Below are 15,518 nucleotides of genomic sequence, written 5' to 3' on the forward strand. Positions count from 1 at the left end.
TGTTCGAGTTTACATTCTGCTTTTCAGTTCGATTGAGAGGAAATTAAATAGCAACAGCGGAAACAATTATTAACTTACTAGGTACCTTTTATTTTTCATGCATTGCTCTTATATAATTATTATATTTTAGTTTAATTTATTTATTTTGATTGATTTTTATTTTGACATGAAACAAAATTATAAAAAAATATATGGAAACTTTGTTTGTGGCTGTTGACAACTGATTACCTTGGTCTTAGACGAAGATTTTACTTTATGCACTAGAGCATAAAAATTAACTTTATGTCGCCTAGATCCAGCATAAATACCAACTTTACATGAGAAGTGAAAAAGTCATTGTATTGTAATGAAATTTAGTGTAAAATATTTGCTCATTCTTGCACCACAAGGGTGTTCGAGCTAACCCAACCATCTGCTCAAATACTCCGTAAGCGTTTTTAGATATCTTCTAGGGCGATTATTCGAGGGCTCGACCGTTATTTCTTCAGAACACTTGTCTGTAAAAATAGCCGAATTTCCGACACACTTTTTTAGTTATCTGGCAGAAATACATGAACTCCAACAAATAATCGAAAACGACACCAAAATCTACAGTCAATTCGTTAAAAATTTGACCAGAAACATGAGGCGTTTGAAACGCTACATTAATCGACCGGTAGACTTCCATTTCCTAGCTCAGGGCCCAGATGATCAAAGATGAGTTACGAACGTGCACGCAGTGCGGCCGAGCTGTGTTTACCACGCTCTATTAATACCCGACCCTCACCCACTACCCTGCAAACGGTGTATTTTTGCTTCCGCCATGCTTGGTGCAACGTGCATACGACTTATCAATGATTTATATTCAAGATATGTTCTAAAGCGTAATGAAATCAACCTAAGATTTAAAAATTTACTCTGGCTCCTTGGTAGACAGTCTGCCTTATCTTTATCCAACAAGCTAAGGGTTTATTGCTGCATAATAAAACCAATCTGGACATACGGAATCCAACTGTGGTCTACAGCTAGCAAATCCAACATTATGTGCCTCCAGAGAGCTCAAAACAATATTCTAAGGGTACTCTCATCGGCGCCCTGGTATGCTCGCAATTCGGAAATCCATGAGTACCTGGAAATTCCAACCATCTCAGATGAAGTGAAACGATATTCAGCCAACTACAGGGACCGACTGATGATTCACCCAAACCCGTTATCCAGTGTACTTTTGCAGCCAAATCCGATTAAAAGACTCAAGAGAGCTGATGTGCTGCCTTACTAAGGGGAGACAGAGCAGTGGCTCTGCCTTGCCAAACCCCAACCTCTAGCAACCCACCTGATTATAGTCTAAAAGACTGATTGCAACGAAAAAAAAAAACTATGTTCTTTAGGGTATAAGTCAGTAATAAATGCTGTGGCAGAATCCTTTTGCAAGTAGGTATATTGCGAACGCTGTCAATAGGATGATGTATAACCATGTGGAGTCGTAGGCACACTAGAACTTCTGAATCGTGACGTGACCCACTGTGTAACTATTTAAGAATAAGAATATTTTTTATCCACTATTCGCAAACACATTCACATAAATAAACAGAAATAAACTGGTCAAGTGCGAGTCGGACTCGCGCACGAAGTGTTCCGTACCATTATCTATACATTAGACATTAGCAAAAAAAAAACGGTAAGCAAAACTAGTTTGTTTTATGGGAGCCCCCTTAAATATTTATTTTATTTTAACTTAAAATTAATTTATTTTTTAAAGTGTTTATACAACTCAAGATTCTGTGAATATTTCAAGCGTCTACCTGTTGCCCTTACAAAAAACAATCACGTTTGTTGTATGGGAGCCGCACTTAAATATTTATTTTATTCTGGTTTGAGTATTTGTTGTAATAGCGGCCACAGTAATACATAATCTGTGAAAATTTCAATTGTTCTACTATTACGACTCAAAGGTAGAACCCTGTGACAGACGGACGGACAGACAGACAGCGGAGTCTCAGCAAAAGGGTTCCGTTGCACCCTTAAGTACGGAACCCTGAAAATAAATAAGCAACTTTTTGCGAAATCGCGAAGCAGTCCCAGCTCAGCATATGTTTTCGTAGAAAAGTCAAAATTTACATAAGACAAGAGAATTCATTATGACACTTACTGTGAGATCTTTCTACGGAGGGTCAGGAATCAAATGGTTTCGACTGTACAGTCACCATCTCAGATGTTTCGGAGTGGCCGACGTGGTCGAAATATCGGAACATGCGCTCTTTACTCAAAAATTAGAGTTGTCTCGAATATTTTTGATAACCTTGACTGACCAACAAAACAATACAATGATCTTTATTGAACACCACATAGTAAACATTAAAAAACACGGTCAATAGAGAAAACTACAAGTAAACGATAGGCGATCTTATCGCTTCAGAGAATTTTTTTTAGAAACATTTTATAACAGAAAGAAATATGGGAAGGATTGCAATGGAATGCAATTTATGGTAAATTGATAGTAAATAAGAGCAATCTGAAAAACTTAAAAAAAACCTCATAGGTTTTTAATGATTCTTAGATAGACATAATAATATAAGACTTGCCATCCAGTCGGATAAAAAAAAAATGCTTTCTCCGGTTGTCATGACATGACCATGATGGTGGTAGATGTCAAAATATTGAAACGTTATCAATAATAATGATTTATCCCGAAGGAAAAATCGTTTTAGAAGGCGCAATGTAACAGTTTTCATAGCCTGGTTTGCGTTGTTTTTAACCCAAGACGCATAAAGAGGGGTGGGAAGTTTGACCGCTATGTGTGTCTGTCTTTCTGTCTGTGGCACCGTAGCTCTTAAACGGGTGGACCAATTTGAATGCGGCTTCTTTTATTTGAAAGCAGGTTTTCTAGCGAAGGTTCTTAGACATGTTTCATCAAAATCGGGTTTGTCGTTTTTGAGATATAGAACTTTGAAGTGACAAAGTCGGGGGTTTTCCAACTCTTTGTTGGTTAGGTTATGTAGTTATGTGTATTTACAATTTGGAAAATCTATTTACGCATCTCACGCATGAACATCACGTTAGAGTGAGACAAAACAAGAACGTAGCTATCTACTAGGTCAAAACGTTAAAACAATAACTGATGTAAAGGTGCACATAGGGTGCCCTATGTGAGAAGTGCTTAAATATCTCCGACCGATTTAAGCGCTTTTCTCTATACGGGACTGTCACCGTAATTGATCATCCCGTCCCGTACTACATGTCCCGTATTTATTCCGTATTTCAACAAGATGAAGCGGGCATGCGGCCCGCCCGACCGGCGGTGGAGAAGTCCGGAGAAGGATTATGTACTTTTATGATAGTGAAAGATTCGGAAGAGTAAATTTTAGTCGCAGCTGCTGAGTTGACCACAGCTTATAAAGTTGTACGTCATTACCAATACTTTAGTTCGTTGGACTGTACTACCAAATTAAATGCACTGATGTATCCAAACTCAAGCAAACTCAGGTTACCGACATAGCCGAAGAATTGCGAAACTAAAGTGGCAGTGGGCGGGGCACATTGCTCGCAGGACGGATGGCCGATGGGCCAGAAGGTTCTCGAATGGCGTCCCGCGGAGGCGGGAGACGAGCTGTCGGTAGGCTCCAACAAGATGGAGCGACGACTTGGTTAAGATCGCGGGATCGCGGTGGATGCGGAAAGCACAAGATCGGTCTGAGTGGAGAGCCTTGGGGGAGGCCTATGTCCAGCAGTGGACGTCTTTCGGCTGACATGAGATGATGATGATGATGATCCAAACTCAAAATTGCAATTAAGTATACTTACTTACAACCAGAACTAAGGCTATAGCGGCGTTATAGAGGTCGTTCAGATGGCGAGATTTGCATAAAAAAAAATTATTTTCGACTTGATGACAAACGAGCAAGTAGGTCTCCTGGTGGTAAGAGATCCCACCGGCCCATAAACATCTGCAATAACCGTGGTATTGCAGATGTTTATGCGTTGCCAACCTAGAGGCCTAAGATGGGATACCTCAAGTGCCAGTAATTTCACCGGCTGTTTACTCTCCACGCCGAACACAACAGTGCAAGCACTGCTGCTTTACAGCAGGATTAGCGAGCAAGATGGTGGTAGCAATCCAGGCGGATGTAGCACTAGGTCCTACCACCTGCAAATTTGTGTTCTATGGGTATTCTTTATTCTGAAGATAATACTGTTTGGCATATAGCTTTGGAGCAAACGACTGAAAACGATATTTGAAGCTGGTTATGTTTTCATTCAGCTGTTACCCCGGAACCATTGCGATACACAATCAAAAGATTTTAGCTTTAATTTTTTCAACACAACTCAATCGTCCTAATCTTGACTATTGCGAAACTAGACAATCTAATTACGCGTTATACAGCAAAAGCCGAAAGAGACGGCTATTCTAAAAGTTAAATCAAGACCGGGAGTAAAAGGGATAGCACGCGATGATTCATCGGGTAAACAATCTGAGCAAAACTGGGTTAAATCGATATAATGAGTGCGAACAGATTCGTAATAAAACCAGTCCCTAGATTGATGGCGTGAGCCTTGATATTGTTAATCGGAATGCAAATAGCTCCGCAGTCAACAAAATCATTAATTACTGCTGGACTTTTAAAGACCTCGCGCTGGATTCTTGGATTATTTTCAATGCGACCAAAGATTCTTGTTAGTCAACGAGTTGAATTTATAGCAACGAAATATCTATCTAGCGTATATCTTTGTAGCGGTCCGAGGGTCACCAACGGTGCTGGCTGAAAATCAGCGCTGGGGGTGTTTATTATTAACGCTTCAGCATTATGCTGAGCCAGTGTCCTATCCTATTCACAACCGCAATGACACATACTTTCCTACGTGTTGTCTATTTGTACTTAATACTATTGTTGTGTCTTGTGTTGTGAATAAATGTATTTTCTTTCTTTCTTTCTTTCTTTAAATTCTTAATGAAGTGCACGAGCAAGTCAATTGTCACTTTACAAGATTTAGTTCAATTATTTCTCACTAACCTTTACGGATTCGCTCACGCCGCGTTTAAAAAAATATAGTTTTAAACTTGACAGTGAGAGAGAGAGAGAGAAATATTTATTTACACATACTGTCACAATGCACATAGGCGATCGCTGACATCTTAGTTAGCTCAGCTCAAGCTAGATGGCGCTTTCCTCAATAAGGGATCTCTGAGCAGAATGACGGACGAACTCTAGAGGTCGCCACCGTAGTTTTCACTTGATTCATTTATTTACGTAATAATATGTATTTAATATTTATTTATTATTTACTTATTTATTTTATAAAAGTAGGCATTTTATTACACTCATTTACTACACGAGTTTGTACGACTAAATATATCTATAATCAACTCACCCTTGACCGTTTTTGTCGGCCAAGGGGGGTGCTGTCGATCAGCTGTGACCGGGGGAATTCTAACTGTAATATTCTCGCCCTTAAAAGCTGAAGCACAGCTGTAAAACACACATTCAACAGCTCACACTACACTAAACAGCTTCCTCGAAAGCTCCATACGCCCAGACTTGGTAAGTTCTCCGATATTTAACTCTTGTGTTTTTCTGTGTATTTTATTATAATTATTTTCTTTATAATTTAACTTTGTGTAATTGAACTGAAGGCTTCCCCTGGCCAGGGAATCTTTTATTTCAAACATTTGATATACTTAATATTTTAACACTTGTTAATTTCTCTCATCCGTTGTTATAAACTCAGAACTATGTTAATGCTTATTACTTTTATGCAACGGATGCGTACCGGTGTTAAAATAAATTCAAACTCAGCTAAGTAACGTTTAATTTTTAAATTAATCTTCTAACGGTTATTTAGTGAACTGTTGTATTCAAATTTTAACGGTCACTTAGGTTATTTATTTTTCCTTTTGCTTTTAAAATAATTATATAAAATTAGAATCACTTTCCTTTGCCTGCCTGTAACTCCGTATGATTGTCTCTGCCACTCACTGCAATTCAGCTCACCCTAGAGTTGGTGCATCGCTGCAGAGGAGTGACTGGCAAACAATCTAGCACTGGACCACAACTGACACCACCTAATTTACAGGGCACCTCCGTACGGCTTCAACTTCCAAACCTTTGTACGGCTTACAACCTCCGTACGGCTTCAACTTCCAAACCTTTGTACGGCTTACAAACCTTCGTACGGCTTACAAGCTCCGTACGACTACAGCTTTCTCCGCCCTGCACGGCTACAACTTTCAAAGCTCCGTTCGGCTACAGCTCTCACGGCTCAGGCGGCTCCTTTACGCCCTAACCTGACACTAAGCCCTGACGGCCTTAACTTCCGGAGTACTGCACATCCTTCCTGGCTCGTCCAAGACCCTGATCGTTCCGGCGTGGAACACTTGTCCAGGCTGCTCGTCCTGCCGCCCTAAGGCCCTTTTGACCTCGGCACCGACGACCACTCAGCTGGACCAGGCCCCCCTGCTGTGGCCAGCCCTCTTCGCTCCGGGTTCTTCTCTCCGACTCCAGGGAAGTGTAGGCCAGATAGACCGAATAATCAGAACCACCTCTCAATAAAATCGCTTGAACTTACTACCTGAGATTCTCGTAATACTTTTACTTTTAATTTTGTCAAACTAGGCCTGTTATTTTTTTGTCTTCAATTTTTAATTAAATAATTATTAAAAAGTCTTATTGTTTTACTCAAAGAATAACTTACTAGGCCTCCTTTAAGGTCAAACCTCCCCTCAAGAGGTCTGCCCTTGACAACCTATTCGACTTATTACCCATAAGCCGTGGTGGCCTAGTGGTTTGACGTGGGTTTGACCTGTCGCCTCTCAAGCAGTTCAAACCCCAGCTCGCACCTCTGCCATTTTGAAGTTTTTATTACATTCGAATTTACCACGAGCTTTACGGTGAAGGAAAAAGATCATTTGAAGTTCCCAATCCGCACTGGGCCCGCGTGGGAACTACGGCCCAAGCCCTCTCATTCCGAGAGAAGGCCTGTGGCCAGCAGTTTAACGTATATAGGCTGAGATGATGATGATGAGGATGACCTTTTCGATACACAGAAAATACATTAGAAGGAAAGAATAAATACAAATGAATAGCGAATATTTAGTATAAGTTGGTATATTTATTTAACACCTTTAAACTTTCGCGATTCTTACTCATAACTATAATCTCGGGACTGAACCCCTCGCATGTGGGCATATTATTTCAGTAGTATAGACAAGGAATTTCCATCAGAGTTGAACCTTGTTAAAGTGTCACCTCAGACAAAGTGGTCTTCCTATTTGAATATTGTCGAAGCTGCACTGACCTAGTCCCGGGATGGGGCCCTCCCGAATTGGGGGTGACGAGGGTAGAAAGGATGGGGTGGGAGAGTAGGGGTGTATGAGTATGAGGATACAGAAATTGAGCGTTTTTGGGGCTTGTGATGTTTTAGGATGCTGGTGGCAATTTTTTATTGTAATCCCGGTTAGATTTAGTACTTATAGAGATGAAACGGATAGTGGTTTGGCCGGATACCGGATATTCGGCGGGACCGTTAGCCGGATATTCGGCCTAGTTTTACGTACAATTAAATTAAGCTAATTCGAACATGCGCATGACAACGTGCAGGTTGCAACTTGTAGAGTATAATTAATTAACTTAGGGGCTGTTTCACCACCCATTGATTAATTTTAACTGACGGATAAATGTGATGTCGTTTCTGTTAGTTTTGTTTGAATAGACGCGAGACGGTACCACATTTATCCGTCAGTTAAAATTAATCAATGGGTGGTGAAACAGCCCCTTAGAATAATAATTCATAAATTAATACTTACCAGTTTTAATCATAACGATAAGTTTTTTACCATCCGGTATCCGGCCAGATAGTACCTACGCAACTATCCGGTTTTCGGCGGAATAGTAAAATAGTGGCCGGATAGGACGGATACTGGCCGGATATCTGTGCATCTCTATTTAGTACGGTGATGTCTTTAGGTTTTGAACTGTGATCGACAGAGGCTATAGAGCTTATTGAATAGTGATTTCAAGAATCTGCGCCTATAGGTAGTGGATAAGCTATGCTGTAGTTTTACTACTTTTGACTACCCCGTGAATGGTTTTTTTTTCGAGCATATTGTCTATTGCTTTGGTCCTCTCGGTAACTTAAATGGCTGGATTTATTTCAACATATCAAAGTCAGTCAAAATATCTTTATTCAATTTAGGTTATAGCACTTATTAATGTTAAAAAAAATCTACCACCGGTTCGGAAAAACCTCTGTTGAAAAGAAAAATTTAGATTGGTCATAACTGTCGAAGAGAACAAGGGCATTTAGTTCAATATGGCGTCCACAAAAAAAATATGGCGGTGTATTAATTTTTTCGTCCGGTTTCATAGGTGGCAATAGAGAGCGCTGCGTTCCACTTTTATATCAGGTCAAGTAGTCGCCTTTTACACCCACGCGAAGAAATGGGACCTTCCTATTCTAAAACGGCACGATAAGATAAGAAGAATATAGTTAGTGTGTATTTGAATATCTATATAAGTATGTTTATCCGTTGCCTAGTATCCATAGTACAAGCTTTGCTTAGTTTGGAACTAGGTCAATTGGTATCAAGTGTCCCATGATATTTATAAATTTTATTTATTTATAAAGAGCACAACTTACTGAATGCTAATGCTACATTTCATAAACGTAACGGTTAAAACATAACCTCCTTTTTACGTTCCAACGTAAACCATTTCGAAACAATCCACAAGGTAATTATAGTCAACTAGGTTTCCGATAGCGATATTTATTACCTTTGACCCATTTAGAGCGTGGAAACCGATTTCCTTTGTACGTTCTGTGTAACTGATGAAGTATATCGAATCCATAATACGATTTGACAGAAACAGAAACAAATTTATAAATAAAATTGTTAACGAACTGGCCAAAGACTCCCCGACTCCTAGACTTTTTAACTGATCGAAGGACGGTTGAGTTTTTCAAGACCACCTATGTATGTGTGTATGTATATTTTTATTATTCGACTGGAAGGCAAACGAGCGGGCGGGCCTCCAGATGGTAAGAGATCTACACCGCCCATAATCATCTGCAACACCAGGGGTATTGCAGATGCGAGAGGCCTAAGGTGGTGCCAGTAATTTCACCGGCTGTCTTACTCTCCACGCCGAAACACAACAGTGCAAGCACTACTGCTTCACGGCAGGGTTAGCGAGCAAGATGGTGGTAGCAACCCGGGCGGACCTTGCACAAGGTCCTACCACCTGCAAAACCTGCACCTGTCTATTTCGTTAGTCTTCTTTTAGATCTCTACCCACCCACTACACCGTACCGTATAGGAACGGAGCAGGCACGGAATGACACGGATTATAATATAACATGTCAACGGCGTGTCAATCCCATAAGAAGTGTCATCATCATCATCATCATGTCAGCCGAAAGACGTCCACTGCTGGACATAGGCCTCCCCCAAGACTCTCCACTCAGACCGGTCTTGTGCTTTCCGCATCCACCGCGATCCTCGATCTTAACCAGGTCGTCGCTCCATCTTGTTGGAGGCCTACCGACAGCTCGTCTCCCGGTCCGCGAACGCCATTCGAGAACCTTTTGGCCCCATCGGCCATCAGTCCTGCGAGCAATGTGCCTCGCCCACTGCCACTTTAGTTAAGAAAGAAGAAAGGTAAGGGGGGTAAAGGTAGGGGTTGAGGTAAGAAGTGTAATCGGCCCCGTTTTTGACGCGTGCTTGGCACGCGATGGCGACGGTTGGTTAGGTAACATGCTAGTGGGAATAGTCTCATACTTTTGAATACAAAGAATATATATTTGGCTGACACGTTGCTGTTGCGGTCATGCTCAGATCAAATAAAAAGATAGGGCGCTGCGAACAACGAAGTGAGGCCGGTCAAACTACACCAATCCGTGTGCTTACACAGTGACACGCACACACTTGCAACCAACCTACACCAAAACCTTATTACTTGAGCAACGCATTTCCGTGGAGCACAACGTATTTTTAACTTCAACTCATATCACTAATAATGCCAAATTGCGTAGTGAAAGGGTGTAAAAACACATTTTTCACACATAAAGTAAACTCGAAAACCCAATATTTTCAATAAAAACCGAAATAATTTTGCTTGGAACACAAAAACGTCAACACTAGTGTTGCCATTTTAATATTGTAGTTACCCTATTATTGGGTAAAAGCCGTCTATGTAATACAATATTTTTTTTATTCTATTTCTTAAAACGTGAGAACGTGGCACGCAACGTAAAGTTATTTGGTTCTTGTAAAAGTTTATCAACGTTTTTTATTGTAGTAGCGGTATCAACGTTACACACAACATTAGTTTTTGTTTCTTGTAAACGTTACTAACGTATTTTAATGTAGTAACGGTATCAAAGTGTGAAAGTAATTAAAACGCTATTAAAACTTTATTAACGGTAACGATATTTTTGAAATATCGGGGTACTAAGAATTATTATGGTAACACCGGCCTACGCACACATATTATGTTTATAAACCGGCCTCACTCGGCTGTTCACCGAGCTCCATCTTTACTTTTTATTTGATCTGAGCGTCATGTATAATAAATAAATAATAAATATCACGGGACACTTGACACCAATTGACCTAGTCCCAAACTAAGCAAAGCTTGTACTATGAATACTAGGCACGGATAAACATACTTAAATAGACAAAATACATACTTAAATAAATAATGAACATCCAAGACCCGAGAACAAACATTCGTAATGTTCATACAAATATCTGCCCCGGCCGGAATCGAACCCGGAACCTCAAGCTTCATAGTCGGGTTCTCTACGGTTTTGTGGGTCTTAGACCTTTAATATCAATTTTTGAAGTATCATTCGGCTATCGAAACGGTCGGACTGACATAGGATGGTACATAATATTTCAAAAAAGGGGTCGGCGAAGAAGTTTATTAAAGCAGTCGGGTTTTCCTTTTTAACCCCCGACGCAAAAAGAGGGGTGTATAAGTTTGACCGCTATGTGTGTCTGTCTGTGGCACCGTAGCTCTTAAACGGGTGAACCGATTTGAATGCGTTTTTTTTATTTGGAAGCAGGTTTTCTAGCGATGGTTCTTAGACATGTTTTATCAAGATCGGTTCAGCCGTTTTTGAGATATTGAACTTTGAAGTGACAATGTCGGGGCTTTCCAAACTTTTTGTTGTTGGGTTAGGTTATTTTAAACCCCGACGAAAAGAGGGGTGTTATATTATAAACCTTATAACTTTGAATATATTCAAACTTCTAAAAGTATGGTTGTTGTAACAAGTCATTTAGATTCGGCATGTATGAAAAATTTGCCCCCTGGATTGCAGGTTTTTCAACACTTTAGTCTTATGCACATGAGTCGTTGTAAGCCGTGGTGGCCTAGTGGTTTGACCTATCGCCTCTCAAGCAGAGGGCCGTGGGTTCAAACCCCGGCTCGCACCTCTGAGTTTTTCGAAATTCATGCGCGAAATTACATTTGAAATTTACCACGAGCTTTGCGGTGAAGGAAAACATCGTGAGGAAACCTGCACAAACCTGCGAAGCGACTCAATGGTGCGTGTGAAGTTCCCAATCCGCACTGGGCCCGCGTGGGAACTATGGCCCAAGCCCTCTTGTTCTGAGAGGAGGCCTGTGCCCAGCAGTGGGACGTATATAGGCTGGGATGATGATGATGACATGAGTCGTGAAAATCCGCGGGATCTCCAGTTTTCATGTGGCTTGCGGTGCCGGTTCGTTTGTTTTCTTAATCCACTTCGAGCGAGTTGTCGCCACGTGTTGACGTATCTGGGTCAACAAGATCATTATGCCGCGGCATGCACACACGTGAGGTCGGGGATGCAATTCTTTCTCCGTTCTGTGTTTTAATTTGTATTTTGGTCGGTTTGTTTTGTTGTCTCAGGAAACTGGCATTCTTGAGTTTCGTTCGTTCACAACAGGAAATTCAACACATTTGACTAAAAATAGTACCTTATTTCTTACACTCACAAAGTGATAGGTCATCATATTGAATGATATTGTAACGGATAACTCACGTCTTAAATCGAGTTTAGCTGGACAGTTTGGGCTATTTCGTAGCCCTTCTTCATAGGAGCACGCGACTGTAAGTGTAAGTTTTCGGTTACCGCAAATACGTCTCGATCGCGTTCGCGTTAAAATCTCAATTTATATGGAAACACGAACAGCGCCTCTAGCGGAGCGATTTTCGTGTTTCCATACAAATTGTCATTTTAACGCGAACGCGATCGAGACGTATTTGCGGTAACCGAAAACTTACACTAAGGGCACAGAGCGGTAGCGCGTAGTGCGCGTGTTGCGCCAGCCGCCGAGTCGCGTGCTTCTATGAAGAAGAGCTACGAAATAGCCCGAAACAAGTCGAGCTAAACTCGATTATTCGTTACAATATCATTTAATATGAGTGAGTCTCACGGTAGTTTCATGTTCAAAACAATATCATCAGTACGAAGACGTACACTCTTGAACAATGTCACATTGACAGAAAATTCGCTGTTTGCATCCACCGGTTAAATCAAATCAAAAATCAAAAAAATCAAAATCATTTATTCAGTAAATAGGCCGCAATGGGCACTTTTACACGTCATTTTTTAAAACTACCAGCGCTTTCGGAAAGACCATCATTGCCAAGAAGAATGCGCCGCAAGAAACTTGGCAGAAAGTCATTTTTTCAACATAAAGTAATTACAAATAAATACTTAAAACTACAGTTATACAATGAATAAAAGAAAATACAAAAAATAATAATACCTAATAATACAGAGATGTATGGGGTCCCTTAGTTACAAAACTAAACACTAACTATAATCTACGTTCAGTGAAGTGTAGACTGCTTCCACCGTCATAAATTAAAAAATAATAATAATTATAATAATAATAATTTAATTCTGAAATTTACATTTCAGGTCAAGTAACCATTAAACTTTTGGATTCCGAAGGCAAGCTCACGTCCGCTGCCCCCAAAGTTAGCTCACACGCACTCATGTCATGCTCTGAAAGCAGAGCGGTACCGAGGGCATGGTATTGCTTCGTTCCCATAAGCTCTATGGGATCGTCTTGGGAGCTTCGACGTCGCGGGCCTGTGACTAGAAATTAAACTAAAAATATACAAGTTTAAAATCCATAGCTTAACAATATACAGCCTTAATATAGCAAGGGGTGTATGAAGTCCCTGAGTTAATAAAAATTACTATATAGCAAGGGGATGTAGAAAGTCCCTGAGTTAACAATAAACAAAATTCCTAATCTAAATAATTCAGAGATGTATATAGTCTCTGAATTAAAGTAAACTAATTGCCCGTGTACTCGTACCTAGCTTTGGCAATGTCGTCAGTCCATTTAGTGAGCTTGCATTTTGGTTTTACAATTTGCACACTATTTCGACCACTTCCTGGTATCTGGTTGAGCGGAAACATGTCATACTTATGTTATGTGAGCCTGATGACAGTATAATAATCGGCAGTAAAATGTTGATGGTGATGGTCAGGATCTTCTCCGTAGCACGCTCTCTTCAAGGATTATGGCATCGACTTGAAACTTGTTACGAAAATGCGGTTTGGATGACAATGTCATTTTTAATAAATTTTTTAATTAATTATTAAAAATGACATTTTAAACATACTTTATTTCCCTATTAGATATATGCACTGGATGTGGAATATCGGAGTATACAATTTAAAAAGAGAATACACATGTAAAATACCCTTATTTGAATATTTGAAATCCTTTGATCGTCAGCATCATAGAGGGTGAAGCACTCGTGTGTTTACCGCCTTGGATGCGCAACATCTGAAGACTGTCAATAGAGTTACGTTGAGAAATTTTGAAAATGAATCTCACAGAGACTGTTTGGTTAACTGGAAACGTAACTAAGCATAAGGAGAACCTAGAGGCGATAATATGCTTAATGTGTATTGAAATCAAGAAGAACTACTTATACTTGCTAGTAATAAAAGTAGTGGGTTTGGTAAACATGTCAAAATCAAAATGTTAATTCTTTAAATAGGCCGCTAATGGCTTACGCATCTTTTTTGATTCAACTAGCGCTTTCTGAAAGAATCATTTCTAAGAACAATATGATGCAACAGACGGTTAAGTTACACTGACGTTCGAGTATAGGTACATTGGATGACCTTTTCTTTTGAGGAGTAATGGGCTCGTAACAATTCTACCATTCTATTATTGATATTCTTAATGCCTGATGACACGTGTTAGCGGGGACGGCTACTCCTTGACGTTCCGAAGCCAGGATACCTTCAATCCTTCAGCCATCCACTTTCCTGTCATCTTGTTCAACATTTTTGTTTGTAATTGAGATTGTATCATATCCTAGTACATAACTCGCTATCAGTGAACTGTTATTGTTTGTGTTACCCTGTATGCAATGTATCGCAGGGTCACTAATTGGCAATTAGTTTTCACGGTCCAGTTTTTAAAATAAAATTATCATCGCGTTCCTGTCGTCCGTTGGCGAATTGACGGCGATAGGTGGTAGGAGCTTGTGCAAGGTCCGCCCGGATTGCTACCACCATCTTGCTCGCTAATTCTGCCGTGAAGCAGCAGTGCTTGCACTGTTGTGTTTCAGCGTGGAGAGTAAGACAGCCGGTGAAATTACTGGCACTTTAGGTATCCCATCTTAGGCTGGCAACGGGCCTCTAGGTTGGCAACGCATCGGCAATACCCCTGGTGTTGCAGATGTTTCTGGGCGGTCGTGATCTCTTACCATCAGGAGACCCACTTGCTCTTTTGCCAACTAGTCGAATAAAAAAAAATATAGAGCGGCATACATTTTATTAAACTACGTCTCAGTATGGTATTACATTTTCTACCTCTCCAAACGAAAATTACTCTGGCTCAGTCTCTTTTGCTCCCCTTGCTTGACTATGGTGATATTGGTTATCTGGATCTTAGTGAGGGGCTGCTCGACAAGCTCGATCGCCTTCAGAATGTATGTATTCGATACATTTTTGGACTCCGCAAGTACGACCACGTGTCAAATTTCAGGGTACAGCTGAAGTGGTTGCCTATAAGGGATCGTAGGAACATCCACGTTCTGTCATTACTTTTCAACACTCTTTTTAATCCTTCTGCTCCCGTATACCTTTCCGAGCGTTTCAGCTACTTGGCTGCTGGCAGTCAGTATCGGTTACGATCGAGTACCAATCTCCTTTTAGCCTGTCCTTCTACCTCATCCAAAACATACTCTAAATCCTTTACAGTGCAATCTGCAGGCTGTGGAATCGGCTACCGACCTCCATCCGGCAATCCCCACCGTGGGATCTTTTAGGGAAGGCTTGAGAAGAATGTGGCTTGCACCTTCTCCTTAAATATTTGAGAACATTCCTTTGTTAATATGCTTATATATTATATTATTATGTATTATGTCATATATATAGTAGTTTATTTATTTATATTGTAGTTTATGTATTATATTGTTTAAAGCACTGTATAGTAGCTTCCATTATTTTAACTCTAAAACTCACCCTTTGTCGGACCCTAACGTATTGCTCCTCTCCTCTCATCCACTCAAAGGTTGACT

The 15,518-nt window shown here is 40.4% G+C and overlaps 1 protein-coding gene across 2 annotated transcripts in view; it reads left to right on the plus strand.

Moving 5' to 3' along the window:
* Dhit (regulator of G protein signaling double hit) overlaps positions 1 to 15,518 on the plus strand; it is a 52,827-nt gene that overhangs the window by 24,969 nt on the left and 12,340 nt on the right. The gene's annotated exons all lie outside the window — the stretch shown is intronic.

This window comes from Choristoneura fumiferana, chromosome 7, assembly GCF_025370935.1.
Source record: "Choristoneura fumiferana chromosome 7, NRCan_CFum_1, whole genome shotgun sequence".
Classification (NCBI taxonomy): Eukaryota; Metazoa; Arthropoda; class Insecta; order Lepidoptera; family Tortricidae; genus Choristoneura; species Choristoneura fumiferana.